Genomic DNA, 14237 nt, shown 5'->3' with positions numbered 1-14237 from the left:
GAGTGTACTATGTGTGTATATGTATAGAGTGTGCCATGTGTGTATATGTATAGAGTGTGCATATGTATGGAGTGCATCGTTTGTCTTGTGGGTTCATCACCTCCCAGTAGCTCAGTGGTAAATGACTCACCTTTCAAGCCAGAGACCCGGGTTCTATCCCAGACCTTGACATCTATGTATCATGTGTGTAAATATATGTATAAATTGTATGATGTGTGTTTATCATATATAGGATGTATCATGTTTGTAAATGTATAGTGTTCATATGTATAGATGTTTGTGTGTATATGTAGAGAGTGTACCATGTTTTTCTATGTATGGAGTGCATCGTTTGTCTTATAGGTTCATCACCTCCCAGTAGCTCAGTGGTAAGTGACTCACCTTTCAAGCCAGAGAGTTGGGTTCTATCCCAGACCTTGACGTGCATGTATCTTTTGTGTAAATATATGTATAGATTGTGTGTATATGTATAGAATGTATTATGTGTGCACATGTTCTGAGTGCGTCATGTTTGTAAATGTATAACGTGTTCTTATGTATAGTTTGTATAATGTGTTCATATGTAAAGTGTGTATCATGTTCGTATATGTATGGAGTGTACTATGTGTGCATATGTATAGAGTTTGCCTATGGATGGATTGCATCGTGTATATGTATAGAGTGTATCATGTGTGCATATGTTTAGGATATGTATCATGTGTGCATATGTATGGATTGCATCGTGTGTTTGTGTGTATATGTATAGTGTATCATGTATAGATTGTATAATGTGTTAATATGTAAACAGTGTAGCATGTGTGCATATGTATAGGATGTATCATGTTTGTATATGTATATCATCGTGTGTTTGTGTGTATATGAATAGAGTGTACCATGTGTGCTTATGTATGGAGTGCAACGTTTGTCTTGTGGGTCATCACCTTCCAGTAGCTCAGTGGTAAGTAACTCACCTTACAAGCCGGAGACCCGGGTTCTATCCCAGACCTTGACATCTGTGTCAAGTATGCATGGAATATTAAATAAAAGACAAAACATGTCACTTTAACATAAAACTATTTTTTAAATATTGTTAAGTCAAATTTACAAGTCAAATTAATTTGCCCTACTATTTATATTTACTTATCAATCATCATAAAACAATAAAAAACCTTATCAAATATAATAATAATGATAATGATAATGTAACAATAATAATAATAATAACATAATCATTTTTACAGTGGAGAATAGAAAAGATGTTGTCTGGTAGAAAAAAATCTCATATTAACATAGTTTCTATTTAGTCAAATTTACAATAATCTAATTTGCACTGCTTTTAGATCAATCATTATCAAACTTAATGAAACCACAAATCTTTGATAAAATTACTTTTTTAAAGTGGATGTACGCATGGACAAAAATGGTTTTTAAAAAATTAAAAACTGCTTTTATTGTAGTCAAAATAAAACAAACAAGATTTTCTCCAGAAGAGATTATTGTTATTGTTTTTTTTTGTGCTGTTATTATTTACTTTATATAACCCTGGCATTATTTGTTCACTATATTGTCATGTATCTGTTGTTTAAAGCATAATAATAATAATAATAATAATAATAATAATAAACTTATTAAAAATATGTTTTTATAAACATTCCAGCTAAAAAACCCATTTGCCATTTATACAACAGATTAGTAACTACTGTACAAAAATACAGATCATGTTAAAAGAAAATGGGAACTGGAACTAAATACCATAATTGAAGATGAGGTCTGGATTGAGTTATGTGAAGGATGTCATAAAGGAATCAATAGTCAATTATGGAAAAAAATTTGATTGTCTAACAAAGGCCAGCTAGTGAGTGCTGTACAGGTAAACCTCTCTCCTCTGACCTCTAAAGGTACTCTAGTGACAGACGATAGAGGCTATGGTCTTTAGCCTCCTTGTTAGAGCAACCGACTCCCATCATCGTCGGTTGATAACCAGCCCCGAGCAGGTTGGGTGGTGTAGGACCGGCGGGGTTACAATAACCTGATACAGTACATTTTGGGTTCATCACCTCCCAGTAGCTCAGTGGTAAGTGTCTCACCTTTCAAGCCAGAGACCTGGGTTCTATCCCATACCTTGACATCTGTGTATCTTGTGTGCATATGTATAGGATGTATCATGTTTGTATATGTACGGAGTGTACTATGTGTATAGAGTGTAATGTGTGTATATGTTTAGAATGTATCATGTGTGCATATGTTCTGAGGATATCATGTTTATATATGTATTGAGTGTATCATGTTTGTAAATGTATAATGTGTTCATATGTAAAGAGTGTATCATGTGTGCCTATGTATAGGATGTATCATGTTTGTATATGTATGGTGTCTACTATGTGTGCATATGTATGGATTGCATCGTGAATATGTATAGAGTGTATCATGTGTGCATATGTTTAGGATGTATCATGTTTGTATATGTATTATGTGTGCATATGTATGGATTGCATCGTGTGTTTGTGTGTATATGTATAGTGTGTACCATGTATGGAGTGCATTGTTGGTCTAGAGGGTTCATCACCTCCCAATAGCATAGTGGTAAGTAACTCACCTTCTAAGCCAGAGACCCGGGTTCTATCCCAGGCCTTGACATCTGTGTGTAAATAAATGTATCATGTGTATATGTTATGAGTGTGTCATGTTTGTAAATGTATAATGTGTTCATATTTAAACATATGTATAGGATGTATCATGTTTGTATATGTATGGAATGTACTATGTGTGTATATGTATATGTATAGAATGTATCATGTGTGCATATGTTCTGAGTGTATCATGTTTTTAACTGTATAATGTGTTCATATGTATAGATTGTGTTCATATGTTCTGAATGTATCATGTTTGTATATTTATGGAGATTACTATGTGTGCCTATGTATAGATTGAATCGTGTGTATATGTTGTAAATGTATAATGTGTGCGTATGTATGGATTGCATCTTATGGGTTTGTCACCTCCTAGTAGCTCAGTGGTAAGTGTCTCACCTATCAAGCCAGAGACCCGGGTTCTATTCCAGACCTTGACATCTATGTATCATGTGTGTAAATATATGTGTATGATGTGTGTATATGTATAGAAAGTATCATGTGTGCATATGTTCTGAGCGTGTCATGTTTGTCTCATCTTGACATCTATGTATCATGTATGCAAATATATGTATAAAATGTATCATGGTTGCATATGTTCTGGGTGTATGTTCATATATAATGTGTTCAGGGGCCTGTTTCAGTAAGGAGGTTCAAACAACTCAGAGTTTAAACTTGAACTCTGAGTTGATTTACCAAGAGATTAAAAAATCAGAGTTTTCGGTTTCAGAACAGCTGATCTGAGTTGGGTCAATCAACTTCGAGTAGACCAACTCAGAGTTAAGTGCGTGCACCGTGACTTTAAAAAGGCATTATCAATGGAGCGCAGACATTACGAGTGACTATGGCAATATCTTATAAAAGAGATCACCATTTCTTTCTCCAGCTGAACTTGATGTTCTCATGCAAAGTTATTGCAAATATGAGTGTGTATATATTTGAAAAGAAGCAACCATCAGTGAAGAAGAGACAGTTAGCGTGGGAAAACAGCTGCTCAAGTTAATGCCTAATTTAACTTTTTAAGTATTTAAATATTTAAGTATAATAAAATAAGTAATGTAATTTGTGACGTTTATATTTTTTTTCTAAACTTTTTTATACATTTATTAGTTTTAAATGATTTAACAGTGCACTTGTGTGTCTGCCTTTTTTATTGATCAAGTGATAGAGGTTAATATAACATTTAGAAGGTAAGCAGTACTAAAAATAATTTTTAGAAAGAATAATAATCCCATTAATCTAGTTACAGTGCATGTCGAAGGTGAATTTAATTTAATTATTTATTAAAAAAGGATAAGCCATTCTAGTACAGTTCTTCTGTGTGTGACTAAAATGTAGGCAATAGCTATGTTTCCATCCAAATATATTACATAAATTTATGTGCAAAACTGGAATATTGCATAAAAGATGCGAATAAAATTCCATCCAACGAGTCAAAGAGAAAAAAATTGTCACTTCCTGATTAAACTGGCACCAAATATCAACAGTAAAAACAGAATTTACTGTGGTAGAAGAAGCTGCGTCATTTATTTAGCCTAATTAATGTACTTGCGCCTCGATGTCAGAAGACAATGCTGAAACACAATGAACACGTGGGGGTGTCTGAAGCCATGAGACGCGGAGACTCTTGACACGCACCAGACGTTCGGAGGTAATTAATAATATACACTAATACTGAAACAGTTAAGGCATTTTAGAATGACTAAAACAATATTTAAGACGTGTTACAGTGTGCCCAGCCTGCTGGTTTGTCCATTTACACACATTTTCATTATCATATGATCATGATCTTTTTTTTAATGTACATACTGTAATTTGTTCAGTAAAAGTTTTTCCATCTAAGTTTATGCGCACATTTTCTATCGAATAAAAGTTTATCCTACTCAGTTATGCGTGTTTATTATGCATATTTTAAAAAGTTATGTGCATCATGACGTTTCTATCAATCGTTTTTATGCACGTATCCAAAATGAGCATTAAAATAGGTGTGTGGAGACGTAAGGCTAAGGCGAGAAATACCGCTTCATCATTAAAAAAGGGGAGGAGACAGACAGAAACTCTGAGTTTAGAGAATAAATCCTGCTTCTGACCAGGTTAGATTCACAGAGTAAGTTACCACAGTAACTTACTCTGAGTTAAAGTTACCTCTCTTTCAGAAACAGGCTTGACTTACCCTGCTTTCTAGAGTTTAACAAACCTGCCATTTTGAAACGGAAAACCCAGAGTTTCTCTCATTTCAGGGTTAAAATACTCTGAGTTTTCAGTTAACCTCCTTTCTGAAACAGGCCCCAGATGTATAGATTGTGTACTATGTGTGCATATGTATGGATTGCATCGTGTGTGTATATGTATAGAGTGTGCCTGTGTATGGATTGTATCGTGTGTGTATATGTATTGAGTGTACAAACAAACAATGTTTGTAAAACATGTTTGTATATGTATCATGTGTGCATATGTATGGATTGCATTGTGTGTTTGTGTGTATATGTATAGAGTGTACCATGTATGGAGTGCATCGTGTGTTTGTGTGTATATGTATAGAGTGTACCATGTATGGAATGCATAGTTTGTCTTGTGGGTTCATCACCTCCCAGTAGCTCAGTGGTAAGTGACTCACCTTTCAAGCCAGAAACCCAGGTTCTATCCCAGACCTTGACATCTATGTATCATGGTTGTAAATATATGTATAAATTGTATAATGTGTGTGTATCATATATATAAAATGTACCATGTGTGCATATGTTCTGAGTGTGTCATGTTTGTATGTGTATAATATGTTTATATGTATAGACAGTATAATGTGTTCATATGTATAGATTGTATAATGTGTTCATATGTAAAGAGTGTATCATGTTTGTATATGTATGGAGTGTACTACATGTGTAAATGTATAGAGTGTGCCTATGTATGGATTGTATCGTGTGTATATGTATTGAGTGTATCACCTTTCAAGCCAGAGACCCAGGTTCTATCCAGGACCTTGACATCTATGTATCATGTGTGTAAATATATGTATAAAATGTATCATGTGTGTGTTCATATGTATAAATTGTATAATGTGTTCATGTGTAAAGAGTGTATCATGTTTGTATATGTATAAAGTGTGCCTATGTATGGATTGTATCGTGTGTGTATATGTATTGAGTGTACAAACCAATATCCAAATCCAGCTAACTGAGTAATCCACGTATGAAGAACGGACCCCTGACCTTGACATCTATGTCTCATATGTGTGTATTTATAGAATACCATATATCTTGTGTGTATATGTATAAAATGTATCATGTGTGCATATGTTCTGAGTATATCATGTTTGTAAATGTATAATGTATTCATATGTATAGATTGTATAATGTGTTCATATGTAAAGAGTCTATCATGTTTGTATATGTAGTATATGTATGGAGCGTACTATGTGTGCATATGTATAGAGTGTGCCTATGTATGGATTGTATTGAGTGTGTCATGTTTGTAAATGTATAATGTGTGCATATGTTTGGATTGAGTGTATATGTAGAGAGTGTACCATGTTTTTCTATGTATGGAGTGCATCGTTTGTCTTCGAGGTTCATCACCTCCCAGTAGCTCAGTGGTAAGTGACTCACCTTTCAAGCCAGAGAGCTGGGTTCTATCCCAGACCTTGACGTGCATGTATCGTTTGTGTAAATATATGTATAGATTGTGTGTATATGTATAGAATGTATTATGTGTGCACATGTTCTGAGTGCGTCATGTTTGTAAATGTATAACGTGTTCTTATGTATAGTTTGTATAATGTGTTCATATGTAAAGTGTGTATCATGTTCGTATATGTATGGAGTGTACTATGTGTGCATATGTATAGAGTTTGCCTATGGATGGATTGCATCGTGTATATGTATAGAGTGTATCATGTGTGCATATGTTTAGGATATGTATCATGTGTGCATATGTATGGATTGCATCGTGTGTTTGTGTGTATATGTATAGTGTATCATGTATAGATTGTATAATGTGTTAATATGTAAACAGTGTAGCATGTGTGCATATGTATAGGATGTATCATGTTTGTATATGTATATCATCGTGTGTTTGTGTGTATATGAATAGAGTGTACCATGTGTGCTTATGTATGGAGTGCATCGTTTGTCTTGTGAGTCATCACCTTCCAGTAGCTCAGTGGTAAGTAACTCACCTTACAAGCCAGAGACCCGGGTTCTATCCCAGACCTTGACATCTGTGTCAAGTATGCATGGAATATTAAATAAAAGACAAAACATGTCACTTTAACATAAAACTTTTTTTTAAATATTGTTAAGTCAAATTTACAAGTCAAATTAATTTGCCCTACTATTTATATTTACTTATCAATCATCATAAAACAATAAAAAACCTTATCAAATATAATAATAATGATAATGATAATGTAATAATAATAATAATAATAATAACATAATCATTTTTACAGTGGAGAATAGAAAAGATGTTGTCTGGTAGAAAAAATCTCATATTAACATAGTTTCTATTTAGTCAAATTTACAATAATCTAATTTGCACTGCTTTTAGATCAATCATTATCAAACTTAATGAAACCACAAATCTTTGATAAAATTACTTTTTTAAAGTGGATGTACGCATGGACAAAAATGGTTTTAAAAAAATTAAAAACTGCTTTTATTGTAGTCAAAATAAAACAAACAAGATTTTCTCCAGAAGAAAAACATTTTATCAGACATGCTATGATAATTTCTCTGCTCTGTTAAACATAAATTGGGAAATATATAAAAAAAGGGGAAAAAAAATTCAAGGGGGTTTAATAATTCTGACTTCATATGTACAAGTCTATGATTTACATACTATTCAAAGTTATTCATAAATTAGGAAAAGTTTGGTATACAGTATTTTCCCAATAACATAAACAAATTTACAGATCAAGTTCTCCTACAGCAGTTCTCCAAGCTCTCTTTTACAGATCACGTTCTCATCATCAGAATAAAAGAAGAGATAAGAAACAAATTTCTATCTTATACTCCATTTTTGTGAACATTATAAATGTTTCTAGATTAAGTTATGACACCATAATCTGTCATCCAGAGGATGGAGACGGTTGCCTTGTCAACTTGTTGAAGTGTTTTACTTATGGAACAATGGAGAAGGAAGTGCCCTCAGGAACATATTGCTCACTCTGTAAATGCTAATGCGGGTGCTAAAAATAACCAGACATAATAACCTAAATCTGGTGTTGAGGAAGTTGTTAAAGCGAGTGATTATCAGCTGGAAAAATTACATTTTAAACGCATATAACTAAATGCCATGTTTGCGCGCGTGCACACACACACCGTCTTAAAAGTTGCAATGGCGCCATCTCCAGACTACCAGTAAATCTGCAGGCGGATTTCTAATGGATCACAGCAGCTTTTGGGTCTATTATCTCACCACCATTGCTTCCACTTACTTCAACAAAATGCAAAACAAACGACAATTTAGGGAAAATATATTTCATGCAACCACAGAATAAGTCATCATGCAGTAGAGTGGAATTACTCTATATTAAGATCATTTAAGCCATTTGTTTATGTGGCTGATTCCAAATCAGTTGAATTGTGGGCACATTTTGCATCTCCAAGACAAACTTATTGTTTTTCAGACATAAAACTTTAAGCTGTTTACTTTAAGTTATCTCCAAAAATGTAAAGATAGAGTTTTTATGTATGTAAATTTAGTGACATTTTGTTTTTAAAATGTCAACTTAAGGCTTACACTATATTATTTTTGACAGTCTCTGCATCATACCTGCCAACATTTGGTTCATAGAATCTGATAGACCAGCATTAACCGCATCAGCTAAACTCTCCCACTCTATTTTTTTTCTTTTTTTAATAATTCCGGAGGACAAACTTGCAAATAACACTGCTTTTCTCTGGTCTACCTCTGAAAGGAGCACCTCCAATTCACATTCCGTTTAAAGTTTCTCCTTTTGCTTGCTTTTGCCATTGCTTTTTCATTTGGTTTTGCCAAAGAAGAGTCTACCATATTTATTAGGGGGAGGAGGCAGGGAGGGGTTTTGCGGTTGTGCATGCGCGCTCAGTTTCACGTTAAGTCAGATGCACAAAGAGAATATGCCTGGGATTCTGCGTACTGTGTTTCATACATTGGAATTTTTTACCGCGTACGCACGTTTACAGCTTTGTTCGTACACAATGTTTTAGTATGAATTCAATGGATGTCTTCGTACATGAGGATCCAGACCTTAAGCATCTTAAAGGGGTGGTCCAGAGTGTATTTTAAGGCTTGGTTTCGTTTATAAGATACAAAGCAATGTATGCTTATGCTTTGTAAGAAACATTATTTCTTATATATCTTACCTTAGCTACTCAGCTAACATAAAAATCATATTTCCTAGTTCTTCTGAAAGGCCCGCCCTCAAGAGGCTTTGATTGGTCAGATAACATAATGTGCTGTGATTCGCTGATCGGCTCCACATCACAAGAAAAAGCATCACACCCCTACAAGCACAAATAAGCGCGTGTAAGTCAAGTGTGCCGCAAGCCTGCGTTTGAGTGAAGGTCTCGGCCGTTAGATCGCCCCCTGGGGGCTGGCTGCAGTACAAGTCATAAAGCCCGCCTCCTCCGTGTTAATGAAGGAGACTTGAGCCCAAATAAAAAAAATTATTACACTTGCAATAAAATGTCCCAAAAGATGGTTCTGATCGATTAAGGCACTGGTTATTGTGCTGAAATAGGTGCAGATCTTCATTTTTGTAAACAGTTTGTTTTTAGCAGTAATTTAATGCTGGGCGTGTCATCGTGATTGACAGCTGTGATTGACAGTTTCTCAAAGCAGCGCGTCTGAGCTGAAATGTTATTATTCGATTTCTGTGTTATTTTACCTTGATAAAATGAGTTCAGCAGTAAACTATAGTTTCTGACATACATGATCCTGGTGGAACACTGTTTATTCGCTAAATTCAGGGCTTTTTTCGGGCTTTATTAGTTTGCTGATACACGCCTAACCAAGATAGCAAAACACAGTTCCAGCTAGATTCTCGCCTGCCGGAGACTTACCCCTCAGAGCTCAGACTGACTACCTCTGCTGGACCTACTCCGGATGCCTGGACTCACTACCCGATTCCAGCCCGAGTCAATCGAGCCAGATGCGGCGGTCGAGCGAGCCGGCGCTGCCGCATGCGAGCCGGAATCAGCCCGCGACGCCGCGAGTAGGTTATGCGCTGCGGTCCGGAGCTGGCGCGATTGAATATATAAAACCCTCATATTTGTTAACGTTATTACATACATCTGTGTTGATATGACAGCAAACGCATGTTGAGATGTTCGGGGGGCGTGGTTGATTTTACATAAAGCGTTTGGTTGGAAGCTCGACTCCGCTCATTTTCGCGGCTCCTCCTCTGGCTCCATCAGACAGTCCTTCTGCGCATGTCAAGGCTCCAATTTCAGCAGTCTTTTGCGACAGTTTGTGTCCGTCATGCAGGCGTTTTGCCCTCAAGGCGTTCAATGGGAAAAAGGGCTGTCGCGTCGTCCATATTTTTTACAGTCATTGGTGTAAGTACTATGAAACGTTCACAATATTTTTTTTGCGAGTTTGTCATTTGAGATGTAGAATGCACGGAAAGTGTCCGCATAGAGAGACACTGCAGCACTGCTAAAGATTTTGGGTGTTTACAGTGGTTTGATGGATAAATATGAATTTGTAGCTAAATTGTTAGCGGTGCCAAACAGCATTTCCTGTTGTTTACATCCTTGTTTATGTCCTTGCTACAACATACCGATAATGTTAGAAACTGTGCATGTAATAGATCAATTTTAACAATCCACAGCTTCTGCCATAATGGTTGGAGATGCTGCTTCTTTGAGGAGTTTTTAGCCAAATCCAGCACTGAACTGGGAGAGATTCTGGAAGCTGTCCTTTGTCAAACGCTACCTATATATGTTTTACAATTTTCTAAAACATAAATAATTTAAACTAAACTGTAAGCACTTGTCTTTGTCGTGTCCTTTGGAAACCCAAATACAGCAACAAAACAACCTCTGTGAAAATAGCAGTGTTTGGACACCATTTTAGCTATTACATTATAGCGCCTCTGGCTACACCCTGTTGTTGCACAGGGTGTGCGCGCGTGGTGAATGCGCAAAAGCTGAAGTGTTTGTGATCTCACTAACCCGGATGTATATTTTTGAGTTCCTCAAACTTCATTCGTTGTAGGCTTTGCTAAGCTAACTCGAAAAAAGCCAATGTCTCCCTTTGCATTGAACTTTGAGCATATTACATTCACAGATGTTGTTTATGTTCACAGAGCTACATTACACATCAACTAAAGTTTAAAATACCTGAGGACACACACATGACTTGTGCTGTTATGTGCTTGGGAGAAGAACATGCTTGTTCAGTTCTCCAGTGGGCCAAATCCGCAGAATGTGAAAAATTCTGTTTTTTACGCCTGTCTTTATTTCTGAGTGATATAGGCCAAGCATATGTGCCCCATGGCTCGGGACCTTCAATGGATGAGACTAAGCAGGAACAGACTTTGTGGGGATTGCAGGTTGAGTAATTGAAAAAGCGATGTCCCTTTTACTTTCCTCCGGCAGTATCTTGAGCAATCGCTGAAGCACAGAGTTCTCTCTCTATAACTGTCTGATCCAGCTGAGAGGGTTTTACTGGCAGCCAAAAATACAAACTAAAGAGAGCCCTTGTAGCTTGCCGACCCTGCATTTGTTGAACTGTTGGAGATAATCACCTGTAGCATGGAAAGGCTACACTGTTAACAATTTTTGTAAATTACAATGTATTTAAAGGGCACCTATGGTAAAAAATCTACTTTTCAAGCTGTTTGGACAGATCTGTGTGTTGGTATAGTGTATAGACCGTCATACTGGGGTGATATGAACACACCCAGTCCTTTTTTTTTTCAATTTAACTACAAAAAAAGGGTCGGCCAATTGGAGCTGTTTTCAAATCGATCGCACCATTACGTAGGTGTGCGATCCCCCCGCCCACCGAATTGATTGACAGCTGCGCGCATTAACATGTTCCGGTAGACACGTGTATATGTCAACAAGACCAGACAGACATACGCAAAGCAACCGGGAATAAAAGCTCTGTTCTGTTCGCTAGGATCAGCAATCATCATCAAATGTGATTAAGAGTAAGTTTCACATGTTTAAAGTGTTTTAAAACAGAGTATGTGTGTAATTAATTACAGCGTTTTACTTCAGCTTAACTTCATCAGCACAGCCGCGTGTCAGAACAATTATAAAAGAAGACGCTTCAATCCGGTTTGTGGAAGTTAAATCAGGTTTATTTTGTACATTAGCATAACAGATATCCACACAGTACTTGAGGTTAGCCTAAACTAAGCTAAGCGCGCTCTATCTGTCTGCCTGCCTGCCTGCCTGCGTGTGTGTGTGTGTGTGCGCGCACGTTAACTTTGTAACGATATTGTGTGTGACTCATCAATGCAACTTCACAATACTGATTAGTAAAGGTTAGTTCTTACTGTAGTATTTCACAAACACTACGTGAGACCTCCTTCCTTTAAGTCCGTCTGTTGTCTGACGCAGCTGAGGGAGGAGGCATGTAGAAATAGTGGCCGGGAAAGACTCGTCTTAAAGGCACAGTAAGACAAAACCACCCCCTGCTGGAAATCAGTATAAAACAGCATCTTGTAAAAGGTATAATGAAAAATCTGATGGGTATTTTGATTTGAAACTTTATATACACATTCTAGAGACGCAAAAGACTTATATTAAATCTGAAAAAAGGGGTAACCTAGGTGCCCTTTCACTGTAAAATAAACTGTATTTTACTGCAGGACAGTTATGCAGTATATTACTGTATATTAAAGTTGCATTGTGAAACTGTATTTTACACTAAAGATATACATCCCGTTCTTTAATCCCTTCAGACCTAAATTATGTTCCAAATTTCTGAAAAATGGGATGACATGTGATGTCCATTGTATTGGACGCAGGGTCTGAAGGGGTTAAGTTCTCAAAACTCAGGGCTTCTGGTAGTACCCAGAATAGCAAAGTCTACTAAAGGAGGTTGAGCCTTCTTATAATGTCCAAGGCGCAGATTCACTCTCTTAGTTCAAAAGATTAAAGACCTATCTTTTTAGCAACGCATACACACCGTGCACCACATAATGATACGATGCATGAGTGTGCTCTATATGCAGGTGAGTGGGCTTGACAAACCACATGGAGCAAACACTCCAGTCTTAAAGCACCAGACATTTTGTTAGAAATACTTATATGCTTGTTTCTATGTTTATTTATACAACTGCTATTTTCATTTATAACACACAGACATTTAATATCTTGTTCAAATACAATATAAACAGCATCTATGCTAATTATTTTCTTTGTTCTCTTTTTCAGGATGCCCATCCTGAAGCTTCTAGAGCAGGGGTGTCCACACTCGGTCCTGGAGGGCCGGTGTCCTGGAGAGTTTAGCTCCAACCCTAATTAAACACACCTGAACCAGCTAATCAAGCTCTTACTAGGTATACGCTTATTTCACGCAGCCGCCATTTTAAAGAACCAAAGCGAGGCTGCGGTGGGAAGAAACCCGGAAGTAAAGGACCGGCACTGTAAACATTGCAGTAATATGCTGTGTACTACAAACCTCCAAAATGCAGAAATGGTGTAACCATCACTTAAATATTATTTAGTAAGTTTATTTTAAAAGATTAAAAGCAATTTAGCATCAAATAAGATCACAATCTCAGTGATACGCTTAAGTGTCCTCCTAGGCTTCAGCTCATGGCACTAGTTAAACACAGTGAGGACGCTTTCCTGCTTCAGCCTATGTGACCCGGTGAGTGATAAAACACTGCAGTCCTCTGCAGCACACTCTTGTGTTGTCTTTAATAGTGTTGTCCTGGTACTGAAGTTTTAAACCCGGCTGTTTCCCGCTAACATGGAAGCGCTGCTGAGCGCTAATGACTCGACTGATCTTCACGGCTTCGCGCTTCAGTCTCTGTGTATCTGTGTTTGGTTTGCACTCAGTTTACCGCTCTTCACCCAGTGCAAACACAGACACGGACTGGAGCGCGAAGCAGCCGTCAAGATCAGTCGAGTCATCAAGCAGATCGCTTGGCTCGTCTGTGTTTGTGCTCAGTATACAGCGGTGGGTGAACTGATGATCTTCTCGGCCAATCACAATCATTTCTGTTGAACACGTGAACACAATGGCAAATCAGCGCTGTTTTAAGAAAGCCATCAACATTGCCTTAAATGTTAGCGCGAAATTGCCGGTTTTTCTTTTAATTCAGTATTGTGACAAGTCTAATATAGTGAAAGATTCAGTTTATTAACTCGAGTTTGATAAATGGCATCTAAAATGTGTGTTTGGGAAAGAAAACGTTTGCTAACTAGTGCCATTTCCCTTAGCTGATAATGAGCTCTGATATTCCTTTTTACATATTCATTCAGAACGGACCTTCGGGTCACCTGGAAGGCGGAGAAATTATAAATTTGTGTCACTTTATTTTCGCTGATAAGATATATAGCGAGTTACACAACATTCCTATGTAACTCCCAATGATACCTCTGGATTTCTTTCCACCGCAGCCTCGATTTGGCTTTTGAAAATGGCAGCCACGTGAAATCAGTCTATACTAGAAACTTCCAG

At 36.9% G+C, this 14237-nt stretch overlaps 1 protein-coding gene across 1 annotated transcript in view; it reads right to left on the bottom strand.

Moving 5' to 3' along the window:
* Positions 1-14237, bottom strand: part of xpr1b (xenotropic and polytropic retrovirus receptor 1b) — a 573636-nt gene that overhangs the window by 28017 nt on the left and 531382 nt on the right. The gene's annotated exons all lie outside the window — the stretch shown is intronic.

Source organism: Danio rerio, chromosome 2 (assembly GCF_049306965.1).
Source record: "Danio rerio strain Tuebingen ecotype United States chromosome 2, GRCz12tu, whole genome shotgun sequence".
Classification (NCBI taxonomy): Eukaryota; Metazoa; Chordata; class Actinopteri; order Cypriniformes; family Danionidae; genus Danio; species Danio rerio.
Note: the sequence above shows the minus strand (reverse complement) of the source record. Positions and strands in the feature narration are given on the sequence as shown.